The following is a 15,573-nucleotide window of genomic DNA, read 5'->3' as shown; positions in this document are numbered from 1 at the left end:
AGAGTAAAAATTTTGTTTTGATTATAAATATAAAATCTTAATTTATTTTTTTCCAAAAAAAAACTTATGTTGTATTATTAAGTAAAACTAAACCGTACAACTACCATCCGCAAACAATCATACGACAACATGTAGAGTCAGTTTTTTTCTTTTTTGCTGCGGGTACAAAATGAAAATACTTCTTCTATTAGGAATTCGAGTATTAATATACCACGTTGTAATGAACTAGTCTCTTCTACTAAATCGAACTCTCGTTTGTGTGATCTCAGCATTTTGCCATACAGGAAGAACCATCGATCCAAGTGGTTTACATGAGGTGATCGTTAAAAAACTTGCTTCATCAAACTCAGCCCCGTGTGCGCCAAAATCGTTTTTTCCATTTGCAGTCATAGCACACTCTCTTGTGACAAGGGTGGACAAAGCTTCGTTCGCAGTAGATAATTAAGCATAGAGCCAAATATAATCCTCATTATAAGAGCTAGTTAACTAATTTGAGGAGATTAAGAAAAAAAGTTAAGTTAGTTATTTATAACAAATAGGTATTGTCTTTCCTAAAATATCTTTACTGATTAATTATACTGGCTAGAACTATCATTGTTAAAAGAATTACTTTGAGAAAAAAATACATAAATATGATAAATAAAGTGAATTATAATCTTATATTTAGGATCAAAATAAAAATTAAACAAGGTCTTATATTATGAACCGGAGGAGATATATAAGCATGGCACCAACCAAAACTCCCCCCAAGCTTCTGCCCCAGCAAAACATCATCATTGATCAAGTTTTCACATATTTCAGCCAACGCCTCACCTATTGAATTCACAATTTCTAATCTATACTCAATACTCAATAGCCTCACTCTCATCATCCAGCAGTAACTAGAGGTGATCATATTTGGAATCCCACGGTCAGAAAGTAAATAAAGCAATAGTGGCAATAAGATGAGCAAACATCAAAATAATAAGACCTCTAATGATAGCTTGCAATTCAATATTATGATGGCCAAATCCTGATATTTCACAAAATAAGAAAGTGGCCATATAGGTGGTAATCCTAAGATTTGCTGCACAAAAGTGCCTAGTCCCTTTGTTGCTAAAGCTGCAACAACGTTTGCAACTTTCAAGCCCTCCATTAAAGTAAAAGAGGAAAAAAAATTTCTGGAAGACCACATCAATCTCCATGAAATCACAAATCATTTAACATTGATTCTCTTTATCTCAGGAATTTATAATATTTAATATTAAAGAGTTCTTTATCCTTCATATCAATGAAAATAGTTTATAATAAAAATAATTAAAGAGTTTAAGAAAAAATACATAGGGCTTGTTTGTTTTTGTTTTTTGTTTTCTCCTTCTCAAAATAATTTTATAAAATTGTTTCTTAGAACAAGTTTTGAAAACAAAAGGCAAAAGAATTTGTTTGGATAATAATTTTAAAAAATCATATTTGAAAAAAAAAACCTACAAAAAACCACACTTGGTAAATTATAGTTATCAGTGGTAATGATATGTGATAGATAGTAGGTGAGAAAAGAAAAAAATTTCTCAAAATTTTAAAAATAAAAAATAAAAAAACATGTAAAAGTTGTTTTGGTTTTTTAGTTTTTAAAAATATGTTACTATTTTTTGTTTTTGAAAACAATTAACTAAAAACAAATTACCAAACAAGGTTTTTGGTTTTTCTATTTTTAAAAGCAAAAAATTGTTTTCAAAATAAGAAACCAAGCAAGCCCATAGTAATCAGAAATAGCTAATTTAACTATTTTTTATTTTAAAAAAAATTCTCATTAAGGAGGCCGATTAGAAATAGCGTTGGAGAATTAATTGAGTAGGATTGAAAGCAGTATGAGTTATTTATGAGAACAGCATGATTGAGAATTGTAATTATGGTTTGATAATAAGTAAAAAGATTCGATATTAACAACTAGAGGGAGTGTTGGATTTGGCGAGAATATATATATACATATATATATATATATATGTAGTATATTTTTTTTAAAAAAAAAGGTGAAGTCGTGGACTCTCTCTGTATCTGTGCGTAATTTATCAATTTTAACTTTGTGCTTTTCCCTCATGTTTTATATACTTATACTCTTCTGGTTTTTAGCAGAGAATCTAATTTTTAAATTAGTTTTGATCCTAAATATAAAACTTATTTCTTATATTTATCTATTTTTTCTAAATTACCCTATAGATATTCCCTCAACCATAATCAAGTAGAAAAAAGAGATGGGGTATTAAGAAAGATGATTATAGTGTTTTAGAAAAAAATGTGTCACTTTTCTTATAATTAACTAATTTATCTAACTTCCTTAATCTAATCAAATTAGTTAAATTAGTCTTATATTAAGGACCGAAGAAGTATATCGTAACTATATCAATATAAATATGAAATTCAACATCTCATGCACCTCCTTATGTTGATGGGAGAAAAACCGTATCGTTTAAGTAAAACATAACCATTCAGTTAATTTAGATGTCGCCGATATTTTTTTTCAAAATGATTTGTTAAATTCCGGTAAATATAAATCTAGAATATCTGCATTGATTAGACGATCGGAATTGATGCAAAACACATTACATTATTCTCAGGTTAAAACTACAGAGAATCAAAATCCTGCAAATTTTTAGAGCGGCGGGGGCGGGGGAGAGAGGAAGGGAAAAAAGCTTAAAAGGTGCAGATAAAAGAATATAGTAGGTGTCATTTTTAGCAAGAACTGGAAAATAACGTAGCACCCACTCCACAAGTAGGAAAAGAAAAGAAAAGAAAGATAAGAATGAATCATCGAATCTCATATGCTCTCTTGAAAGCTGGACCCTAGTTGTGAGAAGGTACACACACATCTCTATAGGGATAGATCTGCATTAAGATATAAATTAAATAAGGTATCAAGATAAACCAGATTCTTTTCACATTTTTTCCTTAGCTACTGTTTGTTATGTGGGAAATGGAGGGGAGGAGAGAGGAAGAAAAAAATTAATGAGTTCTGTTTAAAAAATTGGAGAAATCAGATTTTGAAATTTTAATAAAGAGAAGAAGTAATATAAAAATAATAATAAAAATTAATTAAAATCTGTTAACCCTACTTTTTTAATTTTTTAAATCGAGCTTGTTAAAATTTTCCCTCCTCTCCTCTCAATTTTTTCTTGTACCAAATGGACCCTTAATTTCATTCCCAATATGTCTTTAGTTTAAGCTTCTTCGCAAGTTCATTACAAGAAGTTTAATTTTTGCTGCTTTTGATGAAGCAGTCAGTGGAATCATTTGAGTGAACGTAAAACCAGGTCTAATGGCCTTGGAAATTAAAGGGCTATTCAAGAAGGATTTGACTTGCATGAGGTTCAATGAAATACTCCTCCGATCTTTAATATAGAACCTAATTCTTGAGTTGGTTTTGATTCTAAATATAAGACTCATTTCTCATATTTATCAGTTTTTTCTACATTACCCCTACGGATACTCTTCAACCATAATCAAGTAGAAGAAGGAGAGGGAATATTAAGAAAGATGATTATGGTATTTTAGGAAAAATGTGTCACTTTTCTTATAATTAACTAACTTACCTAACTTTTTAATCTAATCAAATTAGTTAAATAAATCTTATATTAATGATCGGAAGAGTACCACAATGTGAAGCTGTCAGAAAAATTGGTGCCCTGTTCCCTCACATACTAATTTTTTGGGATTAGACTCTCTCAAACCTGTGTTCATAACATAGTCAATTATTTGTTTCAATAGCGGAGTATTAGGTATAGAGAGATCTTCTCTCAGGTTTGTTTCATGGAGAGAATATTTAACTTAATGTGAGGGACATGTCATTGTACACTCTAAAAGCTGGCAGGTCACCTTCGAACCTTTCAGAATCACGTACGTAACTCTCTCTCTCTAAAAAAAAAAAGGCAGAATATATATAAGTGATATCGTGTCAGCCAAGAAAAGAAGTGAATGAAGTTGACACGAGAGGAGCAGGGAAGGCCAGGCATTGCATTGCTGAAAATTCCTTGAGGATAATGATATTCGGCAGTCTCGTGCTGCTCACGTGCATGCCCTGTGAGCTCTTTGCATCTCATCACTTTCTTCCTCTATAAATACTGCATCATATTTAGAGGTTTGGAAACATAACAGCTGATCAACCACAACAGATACACACAAGCTTTGAAACCATCCATATAATATAATCATCATGTCGGACAAGTGTGGCAACTGTGACTGTGTTGACAAGAGCCAGTGTGTGTAAGTACTGTTTCTTTGTTGGATATTCAAATTTAATGCATAGGTTTTTCAGTCCTAAGATCATTCTTAATTTCCATCGTCTGTTTTGATTCATCGTTTGTCCTTGTGTCTGCATGTCCAGGAACAAAGGCAACGGCTATGTTGCCGACATCATTGACCCTCAACCTGACAACCGGTAAGAACAACCTTAACTTTTTGTGGTTGTCTTATATATGCATATTTTATGCCCTCTCAAGCTTCAGGTTCAAGCTCCCCAATGTTATAAAAGCAAGTTTAATATTCTTATACTTGTTAAACATGATTAATCATAAAAACAATCGCCCACCATGGGGCTTGAACACGCGACCACAAGGTTAAGAGCCTTGCGTTCTACCGACTGAGCTAGACGGGCTTCACTCTTGGTGCCTTGTTCAGCTGAACTCACATGTATTTATGTACTGCCTTTAGTTATATATAGATATTAAGAAAATGAATTAAGTTTGTTATTATTATTTGGTTTATAAGGCCCTGACTGTGTATAATTCATGATTGGCTTCGTGTATGTACAAATATATTTTGCAGCTGCGACGAGAGCTACATGATGGCCGGGGCTGCTGCCGGTGAGCATGACGGGAAGTGCAAGTGCGGAACAAGCTGCTCCTGCGTGGACTGCACTTGTGGCCACTAAGCCATGAATCTGATGAACCTGCCAACCACAAATACTATGATGTAGCCCTATGATGAATAAGTGTGTGTGTTTGCTGTTATATATGTAGTACCTTGTTGTGCCTACATATATATATACACGAGGCACATCCAATAATTGACTCTGTCTCTGGTTTTCATAAATCTGAGGTTATTGTCCTGTACTTAATTTCCATGTCTGTGTGTCTTTCTGTGGTATAATGCACTGATATTACCATATATCGTTCTTCCTCTTTGACAACACTTCTTGTTTGCTTCACTGAATCCTATTCGCAATTTATACATACACAGACCAAATCGAATCTCAATATATAGAAAGAGCAAGTAATTAATAGCTATGTAAAACCAAATTTGGAAATGGTCTGCTGAATCCAATTGGCAATATACATACACAGACCAAATCAAATCTCAATATATACATACAAGGCAGAACTGCTGGTTTGGAGGTTTGGACAACAATTTGGAAATGATCCGCTTACTCATGAGAAAATCAAATCTTTCCTTTGAAAAGTAGCTTGGAAGTGTCTCCAAACAAAAGGTCATTAATATTGAAAGAAACCAGTATTTGCAAATGTCTTCACATCTTTCTTTTTCTTTTGCTCATGTTTGCCGAAACATATAGAAAGCTAGATGCAGCAATTCGTGTTTAGAGGAGAGCACTCCAAAGAGGGACATTGCTTTAGTTAATACTCAAAGTGTGTGTGTGTGTGTGTGTGTAATCAATCTTAGCAGATAATAATAACAAAAAAAGGGTATATATAATCAATGACTATAAATTACAAGTAATGATAACCACTTTAATCCCAAGACAGAAGATTTACATGCCAAATGCCATCCACCTCAACCTGGCTGGGTTAGATTGGACATTGATGGTTCGGTTGACCAAGATGGAGCAACACTTTGTGATGGTCTCGTGTATGAGACGAACATCATATTCATCAAAATACTTTGGATTTCATTACAACGCAGTAGCTGAATTCTTAGGTGGCCTGTCTTTAATTGAGCAAGAAAGTGTGTAAATTGAAGTTATTGTGTACTTTGACTTGATGGAGGACGTGAGGAACTCGCATTTGTTCGCAATGAATCTTCATAGAGCCATCATCTCCATTCTCCAAAACACACTCTCCAGCTGCTTCCATCTGTCAATCAACTTCCAACAGAAAGTATCAAATAATACTATTTATTTCGTTTAAAACAGCCACTCCATGATATAACACAGCATCTAACAGGAGATATATGATGAAAAATCAAATAATTTTCTCCTTAAAAAAGAAAAACAGTCCTTTACTTTCCCTTCTCACAATATTCATATGGAAGCAAACAAAATTAAAGACTTCAGACTATGTAAGAATATATGCCGACTCTCTATGCGGAAAGAATAAAACTATAACTTTTTGTCACTAAGTGATACTAATTTCTGTCCTTAAGCTAATTGATTAAATTGACACTACAAGAAATTGTAAAAGTAGCAGCGGAACCTTTCTAGCGGTTAAAGAAAACCGCTAGAAATTTCAGATATTTCTAGCGGTTCCTACAAAAACCGCTGCAAAATACAGACGGTTTGACCATTAAACGCACATTTCTAGCGGTTAGGGGTAACCGCTAGAAAATTAGAGCTAGAAAACTCCCCGGGCTTTGGCGGGAACTTGGCGCCAAATTTGTAGCGTTTACTTTCTAGCGGTTCAGGCTAATAAACCGCTAGACACTGAAAAATTCTAGCGGTTGATGCATGAAGCGCTAGAAATTTTTTTCATTCCCCGAGGAGTTTAGAAATTTCTAGCGGTTCACGGCCGAACCGCTAGAGATTTCTAGCGGTTCGAGGCCGAACCGCTAGAAATCTCTAGCGGTTCGGCCGTGAACCGCTAGAAATTCCCAACGGTCATATGACCGTTGGGAATTTCTAGCGGTTAGGCACAAAACCGCTAGAAATTTCTAGCGGTTTTGTGCCTAACCGCTAGAAAGTTTCGGTCTATATATACCCCCCCCACACTCTCACTTCTTCAATCGTTCTGGAAGCGAAGCTCTGCTGAATTTTCTTCACAAACATATTTGAGTTCTGATTCAGTTGCAGATCCTTATTTTCAGGTAAAAATAGTAATTTATTGATAAATAATTTTTATTTTATGTTTTATTTTATTAATTTTATTATGTTATAGCTTATAAATTAATTTTTTTTATTTCATTTATAAATAATTACTATTTGTTGTTATTAGGATGCCTCGTCGACATGGGAAAGACCCAGTTGATCCTGAGAGAGCTGGACCCAGTGAGGTTCATCATGATGCTGATGAGCCATTTCCCAGCATTCATGACTACGATTGAGCGAGGAGGATATCCTCAGTTTTATGGAGCAGGATGGTATTGAGCGGACTGAGGAGGCTCATTTTACTGGGGATGAGCAACCCCATGCTGATGCTGCTGACGAGGAGGAGGAGGAGGAGGAGCAGCAGGATCAGGGGAATGAGTATCCCCAGGCTGCACAGCGTCCTGCTCCGAGACGTCAGGCTGGTTATGAGGTGGAATTTGTCGGTAAGTATTTATTTTAACTTTTAAAGTTTTGATCAGTATTTAATTTATATAGAAATTATATTAATTTATTGATATATAATTTATTTCTTAATTAAATTTTGTAGACACTGAGGGGAACAGGTCCTATCGGAGGCTGACAGCCAGAGAGCTGTCTATGATGACGGGCGGACGAGTGGTTGTGCCGCTCAATGAGTTGGGCCAACCGACGAAGAAAGGTGGCCAGTTGTACAACAAGTACGTGCGCCTCCTTGGTCAGCAGTGGACGCTGTTCCCCATCTACGTGCAGGACTGGAAGAAGATCACCTCAGACAAGAAGCAGCAAGGCTGGGAAATAATGAAGGTAATATAAAATTGTTATTTATAATTTTTTTTAATTTAAATAAATGATTATATATTTTGTTTTCAAATAATTTAATTGTTTGATTATAATTTTTTATTTATTTAATTTGTTTGTTATTTATAATATTTTTAAAAGTAGTTAAATGAATATATATTTTTAATTTAAATTATTTAAAAGTAGTTAAATGAAAATAATTTGTTATTGATTTCATTAATTTATTACTTATAATAATTTTAAATTTAGTTGAGTAAAAATATTTTTTTATTTAAATTACTTAATTGTTTAATTATTATTAAACTTTGATTAATTTATATTTTATTTATAATATTGTTAAATTAGTTAAAAACTAATTATTTGTTTTTAATTATTGAAATTGCTTAATTATTTGTTTATAATTTGTTATTTAGTTAATTTATTATTTTAATCATAGAGTAAATTTATTCTGGGGGAGGAGTTGAGGGCTGACACGATCAAGAGGCTGGGGATGGCATGGAAGAACAGGAGGGCCGACCTGTGGAGGGAGAAGAAAGGTGACGGGACGAGGCCCCTCCAGGAGATACTGGCAGATGTACCTGGTGGAGTCCCGGACCAAGACTGGTCTACTTACGTCTATTTTAGGATGACGGCTGACCAGATGGTATGATAATATTGTATTAATTATAATTTCTTTATTTTTTATCCGACTTGACTCATTTAATTTAATTTTTTTACATTTTGCTTCAGGCTCTTTCTAGGAGAAATGCTAGGAGCGTCAGGCATCAGACGATACGTCATAGGGCTGGATCCAGGAGCTTTGCGATCACTTATGACGAGATTGTGAGTACTTGAAATAAATTTATTAAATATGTAGATGTATTTAATTTGTAACTAATTATTTCTTTGATTTCATTTACAGATAGAAAAGACGCAGCAGGAGCGGGGATACACGCCCACTTATGGCGAGATGTGGCCGATGGTGTATAGACCCCGAGACGGGCGTGCGTCGGATGAGGTTGAGGAGATAGCGGTAAGTAATAAATTAAATATTAATATAATATCACAGTGTAGATATCATTATATTATAATTAACTTCTTTATATTAATTTTGGTAGGCACGGATGACTCAGGTCGATTCCGAGTTGCGTGAGTCTCAGGGGTCTGCCTTGGATCCCACCGCCTCACTTTTAGCGGGTCTTGGCCGGCCGCAGCACCCTGGTCGAGTTAGCGGGCTTGGACTTGGACCTACACCGACTAGGCTGCCCCGCTCAAGTGGCGCTGGCCCTTCATATACTGCTGGGAGCTCTCATGCGAGTGCGAAGCGGCCGGGTTCCTCATCTTCAGAGGAATTGCGAGAGGAGCTCAGACAAGAGTTCGAGGCCAGGATCGTGGAGCGTGATCGTCAGTTCCAGGAGCGTGATCGTCAGCTCCAGACGCAGCTTGACCAGCTCTTGGCAGCTGCTACGGCTCTGCGTCATGTGGTGGTCAGTATAGCTCCAAACATCTCGGTTCCTGACATCCCCGACCTACACATGCCACCAGTCCCGCCCCTACCCCGCCATCCGCCAGTCCAGTCCCAGCAGGTTGAGCGGCCTGCCCACCGTCAGCCGGAGGATTCAGCAGAGGATGATCCCGATGATGCTGCTTCTGCCCCCCACCCATGATTTGCTTTCATTGTATCGGATTTTATTAGAATCTTAATTTTACGGTTTTATATATTATTTAGATATTTATCTAAATTTTATATTTATTTGTTTCCTTTATTGATTTATTTCTATAATTTTATTTATGTCAAGTACTAATTAATATTGAAATATTTATTTATTTATTACAACATCAACATTACAATTTATTAAACACGTTAAACATATTAATTACTCGAAATAATTCTATAATCATTTATTAATTTAATAAATATTTTTAAAACCGTAGAATTTTCTAGCGGTTCTGGGAACCGCTAGAAAATTGAGAATTTGACCGAATTTTCTAGCGGTTATAAAACCGCTAGAAAATTCAAAACAGATGGAGAGAAAATTCCCGTTAAACCGCTAGAAATTTCTATCGGTTTGTAACCGATATTTAGAATTTCTAGCGGTTAATAACCGCTGGAAATTGAAATTTTCCGTTAAAACCGCTACAAATTTGTAGCGGTTTTGTAACCGCTACAAAAAAATGACCGTTCCTCCACCCTCCTTTATAAGCTGAAGCACTTCAACTGAATTTCATTTTAACTTCTCTTTGAGCTCTGTGGCATATTTTCACGAAATTTGAGCATTATTAGTCATGGATAGGTCGTGGATCAACTTGCACCGGTCGACTCCGCAATACTTGGCTGGTCTAAACTATTTCTTGGATTTTGCTTTCGCCAATGCTGCCGTAAATGGTAAGATTCAGTGTCCCTGTCCTAAATGTAATTTCAAAAAGTGGCATCCCAAAGATATTGTTAGGGAACATTTAATCTTTAAGCCTTTTCCGCGAGAGTACGTATTTTGGCAACTACATGGGGAACGGCTAGATATGGGTGCTGAGTCAGTGCCAGTAGTTTCACGGATGGGAGTTCGAGTGGATGAGGCCGATGCCGTGAATGATGCTGTGCGTGATGCTTTTGGTGTTCACGAAAGCTCGAATCCCAACGAAGATGAAGTAGAGGGACCTCAACCGGAGTTTCTAAGAAACGAAACTGCTCGGGAATTTTTTGACCTCATGACCGAAGCTGACAAGCCTCTTTATTCTGGGTGTACAAAGTATTCGAAGTTGTCATTCTTGGTGAGGCTGTATCACATCAAATGCTTGTGCGGTATGACTGACAAGGCGATGTCTATGTTGCTGGAGTTACTGGGAGATGCTTTCCCCCAAGCTGAATTCCCTCCGTCTTTTTACGAAGCAAAAAAGATTATTAACAAGCTTGGCTTGAACTATAAGAAGATAGATGCATGCCCAAACGACTGTATGCTATACTGGGGAGATGATGCCAACAAAGAGATTTGTACGAGATGCAAGACGTCACGCTATAAGTCGGTACGAAAGGGCAAGAAGCAAAAGAAGAAACCGGCCAAAATTCTCAGGTACAAATTATTACAGCGTGTTACTTGTTCCGTCTCTAAAAATATTCGGTATTTTAAATTTTTAATATATTATTTTCTTAGATACTTTCCTTTGAAACCACGGTTGCAAAGAATGTATATGTCATCAAAAATGGCTCAGCACATGAGGTGGCACGCGACTGAGGAAAACCTAGATGGTAGGTTAAGGCACCCACGAGACTCGGAGGCGTGGAAAGCGTTTGATGCGAAATTTCCAGACTTTGCCAATGATCCTAGAAATGTACGTCTTGCATTGGCAACCGATGGTTTTAATCCCTTCGGAAACATGAGCACAAGTTACAGTATCTGGCCGGTGGTGTTAATTCCATACAATCTACCACCTTGGATGTGCATGAAGCAGAGCTCCTTTTTGCTTTCCATGATCATTCCTGGCAAGAAAGCACCAGGAAATGATATTGACGTATACCTGCAACCGTTGATACACGAATTGCTCGACCTATGGACGAATGGTGTTGAGGCATATGACTCACATGACAAGCAACTATTCAATCTCCGTGCAGCCTTGATGTGGACAATAAGTGATTTTCCCGGTTTGGGAACTTTGTCTGGCTGGAATGTGCATACTGGGTTGGCCTGTCCTGAGTGCAATTTTGATTCTGTGCCATGTCGCCTTCCACACAGTCGCAAGTGGTGCTTCATAGGACATCGACGGTTCCTTGATTCCAAGCACAGACTTAGATTGCAACGGATTCGCTTCGATGGGAAACAGGAGAAGAGAGATCCTCCTGTTACTTTGTCTGGTATGGATATTTTGCGGCAGTTAGAAGATGTTCATATCGAGTTTGGTAAGAGTGTGGATCCCGAACGATTGGGACGACGATCTCGTGGGACATCTGATACGCAACCTATGCAATGGCGGAAGAGAAGCATATTTTTCACTCTTCCTTATTGGGAATCTAATTTGCTACGACACAGTTTGGATGTTATGCACATTGAAAAAAATGTGTGCGATAATGTGCTATATACGTTGCTCAATGAAGCTGGAAAGTCCAAAGACCATCTCGCAGCTAGAAAAGATTTACGGGCCTGGGGAATTCGTGAAGAGGCTTGGCCTGATGAAAACGACAAGTTTCAGCCAGCTAAATTCACCTTGACAAAGCAGAACAAGGATATCTTCCTCTCGACGTTGAAGAACATAAAAGTACCAGATGGATATTCTAGCAACATCTCAAGGTGTATCGATCTGCAGGCTCGAAAGGTTACTGGGTTGAAAAGTCATGACTCTCATGTTCTTATGCAACAGTTACTTCCATTGGCCTTGAAAAACACACTTCCTTCTGATGTATCGGTGGTTTTGGTAGAATTATGTTCATTTTTCAAGAAGTTGTGTGCGAAGGTCTTGGTAGCGGAAGAGCTTGATCAGCTGCAAAATAAAATTATTCTTACACTTTGTCACTTGGAGATGATATTTCCTCCATCATTCTTTACTGTTATGGTTCACTTGACTGTCCACCTTGTTCGAGAAGCAAAGGTTGCTGGCCCAGTTCACTATCGATGGATGTACCCTATAGAGAGGTACTAGATTATCTTTTATTCCCGCCTCTTTAAATTTCACATTGTTCTTTCATTTACTCGTAATTATTAATGCAATTTTAACTTACAGGTACTTGGGAAAATTAAAATCATATGTTAGGAATAAGGCATGGCCTGAGGGGTCAATAGCAGAAGGTTATTCCGGAGATGAGGTCCTAACTTTCTGTTCGAGGTACTTTGATGACATGGAGACATCTTTTAACCGCCCGCGTCGCGTAGATGATTCTCCTCCCGGTCCTTCCACGTCAACTTTATTTCCTCCTGTTGGGAAACCAGTTGGAGGATATGAATTCTTCAGACTCACTCCTACAGAGAAACTCCAGGCACACAGACACGTTTTGATAAATTGCAGCCAAGTTGAACCCTTCATGCAGTAAGTATATATATCATATAAGCTCACTAGCTTTTACACTTTATATTTGTTTCTTATTGACTCTTCTAACAAATTACACTTTACTATAGTGAGTTTAGGAGTTATCTCAGGCGTCAGCTACGGGGCCGTGCGCGTTCTGCTGACATTGATAAAAGAGTCCACAAAGAGTTTCCCAGTTGGTTTACACGTCGAATACGTAATGACAACAGCCCATACACAGATGAATTCAGAGCTCTTTCTCTCGGTCCGTTAGACCATGCACGGAGGTTTACCGCGTACAATGTCAACGGCTTCAAGTTCTGTACGGTTGCACGTGATCAGGGATTGCTCACACAAAACTCTGGAGTTTGCGGGACATTCGGAACGAGATGTTATGCTAGCAGTAGTGATGGCGATATGCGCTTTGGAGGCGTCACTTACTATGGAAAGCTAATTGACATTATTGAGTTGACTTACCAGCTTTTCACCGTGACACTGTTCAAATGCTCCTGGGCAAATACGACAACTTCACGGGGACTCGCTACTGACCATTTGGGCATCACCTCAGTCAATTTCTCAAGACTTATTCATACGGGGGCATCTGAAGATGATGAGCCATATATCCTTGCTTCTGAGGCACACCAAATTTACTATGTCGAGGACGAGAAACATAAAGACTGGAATATGGTCGTTCACCTCAAGCCACGGGATCTTTACGATATGGGTGATGGTGACATTATTTACGACAGTGAACCCTTCCAACCCTCGAATTTTGAAGACTTCTTTCCTCAAGGAGATGATAATTTGCCACTTATCAGGTACACGTCTTTTCTTAAATTATTTAAATAATTAACTACTAATTACTAATTTTTTCCAAATACAACATAAATTTAACAAATTTTTTTAAAATATGTCCTTTCAGGCCGGATGATGATGGAGAGTAGCAGCATCCAAAATAAATTATTTAACAAATTTTTCGTCCATAAATACATATGTATAAATTAAAATTCGTAAAATTTTTTTAAAAATAAAAAAATTTTCATTTGTAGCGGTTATTAACCGCTACAAATTTTTCCACGAAATTGTAATTTGTAGCGGTTATTAACCGCTACAAATTACAATTTCGTGAAAATTGTAATTTGTAGCGGTTAATAACCGCTACAAATTACAATATCGTGAAAAAATTTGTAGCGGTTATGAACCGCTACAAAATACATACCTGTAAATTAAAATTCGTTCAGATTTTAAAAATAAAAAATACTAACTTTCTAGCGGTTAATAACCGCTACATATGTAACCGCTACTAATTACTAGCGCTTTTATATACGCTAGAAAATGAATAACAGCTACAAAATGTTATAAAACGCTACAAAACACCGCTACAAATGTGTCGCTGATCTCTATAAATACCATATCTTCTCTACATTCATTTACTCCATCTCTTTTCCTTCCTCTCCTATTCTTCTTCATAATTCTCTCTTTTTTTCTTACTATCTCATATTGTGATTTTTTTCTCTTTACTCTATGGTAAGTGAATTTTATTTTATAATTCATTGTATCTTTTATTTGTTTTTATTTAAAATTTACTAACATATTTATTTCTCTTTCCTTTCAGATTTTTCTTCTCCACATTTGTCATGCCCTCCTCAACTGATTCAAATACTCATCAACTTAATACTATAGGTTCAATATTCCAAAATATATCATCTTCAATTCAACTATCTTATTAAATATTCAATTAAATTATCTTGTTAGATTAAATTCACTTCTTTTAACACATTCATAATTTAATTACATATTTTTTATTACAAAATTTGAATATATAAAATGTAACATATAACTAATTATACAAATTAACAAAAATTCTTCAAAATAATTTATTTAATGGTTTTTAAAATTATAATATGAAAAACCATAAATTTTTTTTTCTGGCACGGTAAACATTTCTAGCGGTTCAGAACCGCTAGAAATATTTCGTCAAATTTAAATTTCGCGCCAAAATTTCTAGCGGTTAAGAACCGCTAGAAAATTTTCCCGCCATTCTAAAAATTCAATTGGTGTGAAAATTTAATTTCCCAAATATTTCTAGCGGTTCTATAACCGCTAGTAATTTTCGCGCGCTACTGAAATTATTTAATTCCCGTTTAGCAGGTTTCTAGCGGTTACAAAACCGCTAGAAATTTTTTCCGGGGAAACTTTTCTAGCGGTTATAAACCGCTAGAAACGTTTCCCCGGAAAAAATTTCTAGCGGTTTTGTAACCGCTAGTAATGTGTCTCCTTCAGATAATTTCTAGCGGTTCGTAACCGCTAGAAATGTTCTATCGTTTTGACCATGATGTGTAGCGGTTGAGATAACCGCTAGAAATTTTTTCTAACACCTGTTTTTCTAGCGGTTTCGTTAACCGCTACAAATGTTATTTGTAGCGGTTAAAACCGCTAGAAATGTAACACCATAACCGCTAGAATTAACATATTTTTTTGTAGTGTGAGTAGAATAAAAAAAATTAGTTGAAATAGTTATTTGTAATATATAGGTGTTATCTTTCCTAATATCCTTACTAATCATAGTTATTACCTAAAATCACCATTTGATGAATCCAAAGGCTATTTTAAAAATAATAAATAAATTTAAGAAACAAAATTAATTGAAGTTTATATTTAAAATTAAATTGAATATCAAACTAATTTTTATTTTAAGAATTAGGACAAGTATTACTCCAACTGTTCACAGTTTGACGGAGGAACACATTGGAAAGAATCCTATCTGGGCAGAAAGGCCAAGCAACACAAAAAAGCCACACACAAACACACGCAGGAAT

General features: G+C 36.0%; 1 non-coding gene across 1 annotated transcript; it reads right to left on the bottom strand.

The window, feature by feature from the left end:
* Positions 1–4,554: 4,554 nt before the first annotated feature.
* TRNAK-CUU (transfer RNA lysine (anticodon CUU)) lies at positions 4,555–4,627 on the bottom strand. Its single transcript has one exon. It is a non-coding gene; the product is annotated as a tRNA-Lys (tRNA).
* Positions 4,628–15,573: the final 10,946 nt, after the last annotated feature.

This window comes from Neltuma alba, unplaced genomic scaffold, assembly GCF_004799145.2.
Source record: "Neltuma alba isolate B1F8T4 unplaced genomic scaffold, ASM479914v2 tig00011199_pilon, whole genome shotgun sequence".
Lineage (NCBI taxonomy): Eukaryota > Viridiplantae > Streptophyta > Magnoliopsida > Fabales > Fabaceae > Neltuma > Neltuma alba.
Note: the sequence above shows the minus strand (reverse complement) of the source record. Positions and strands in the feature narration are given on the sequence as shown.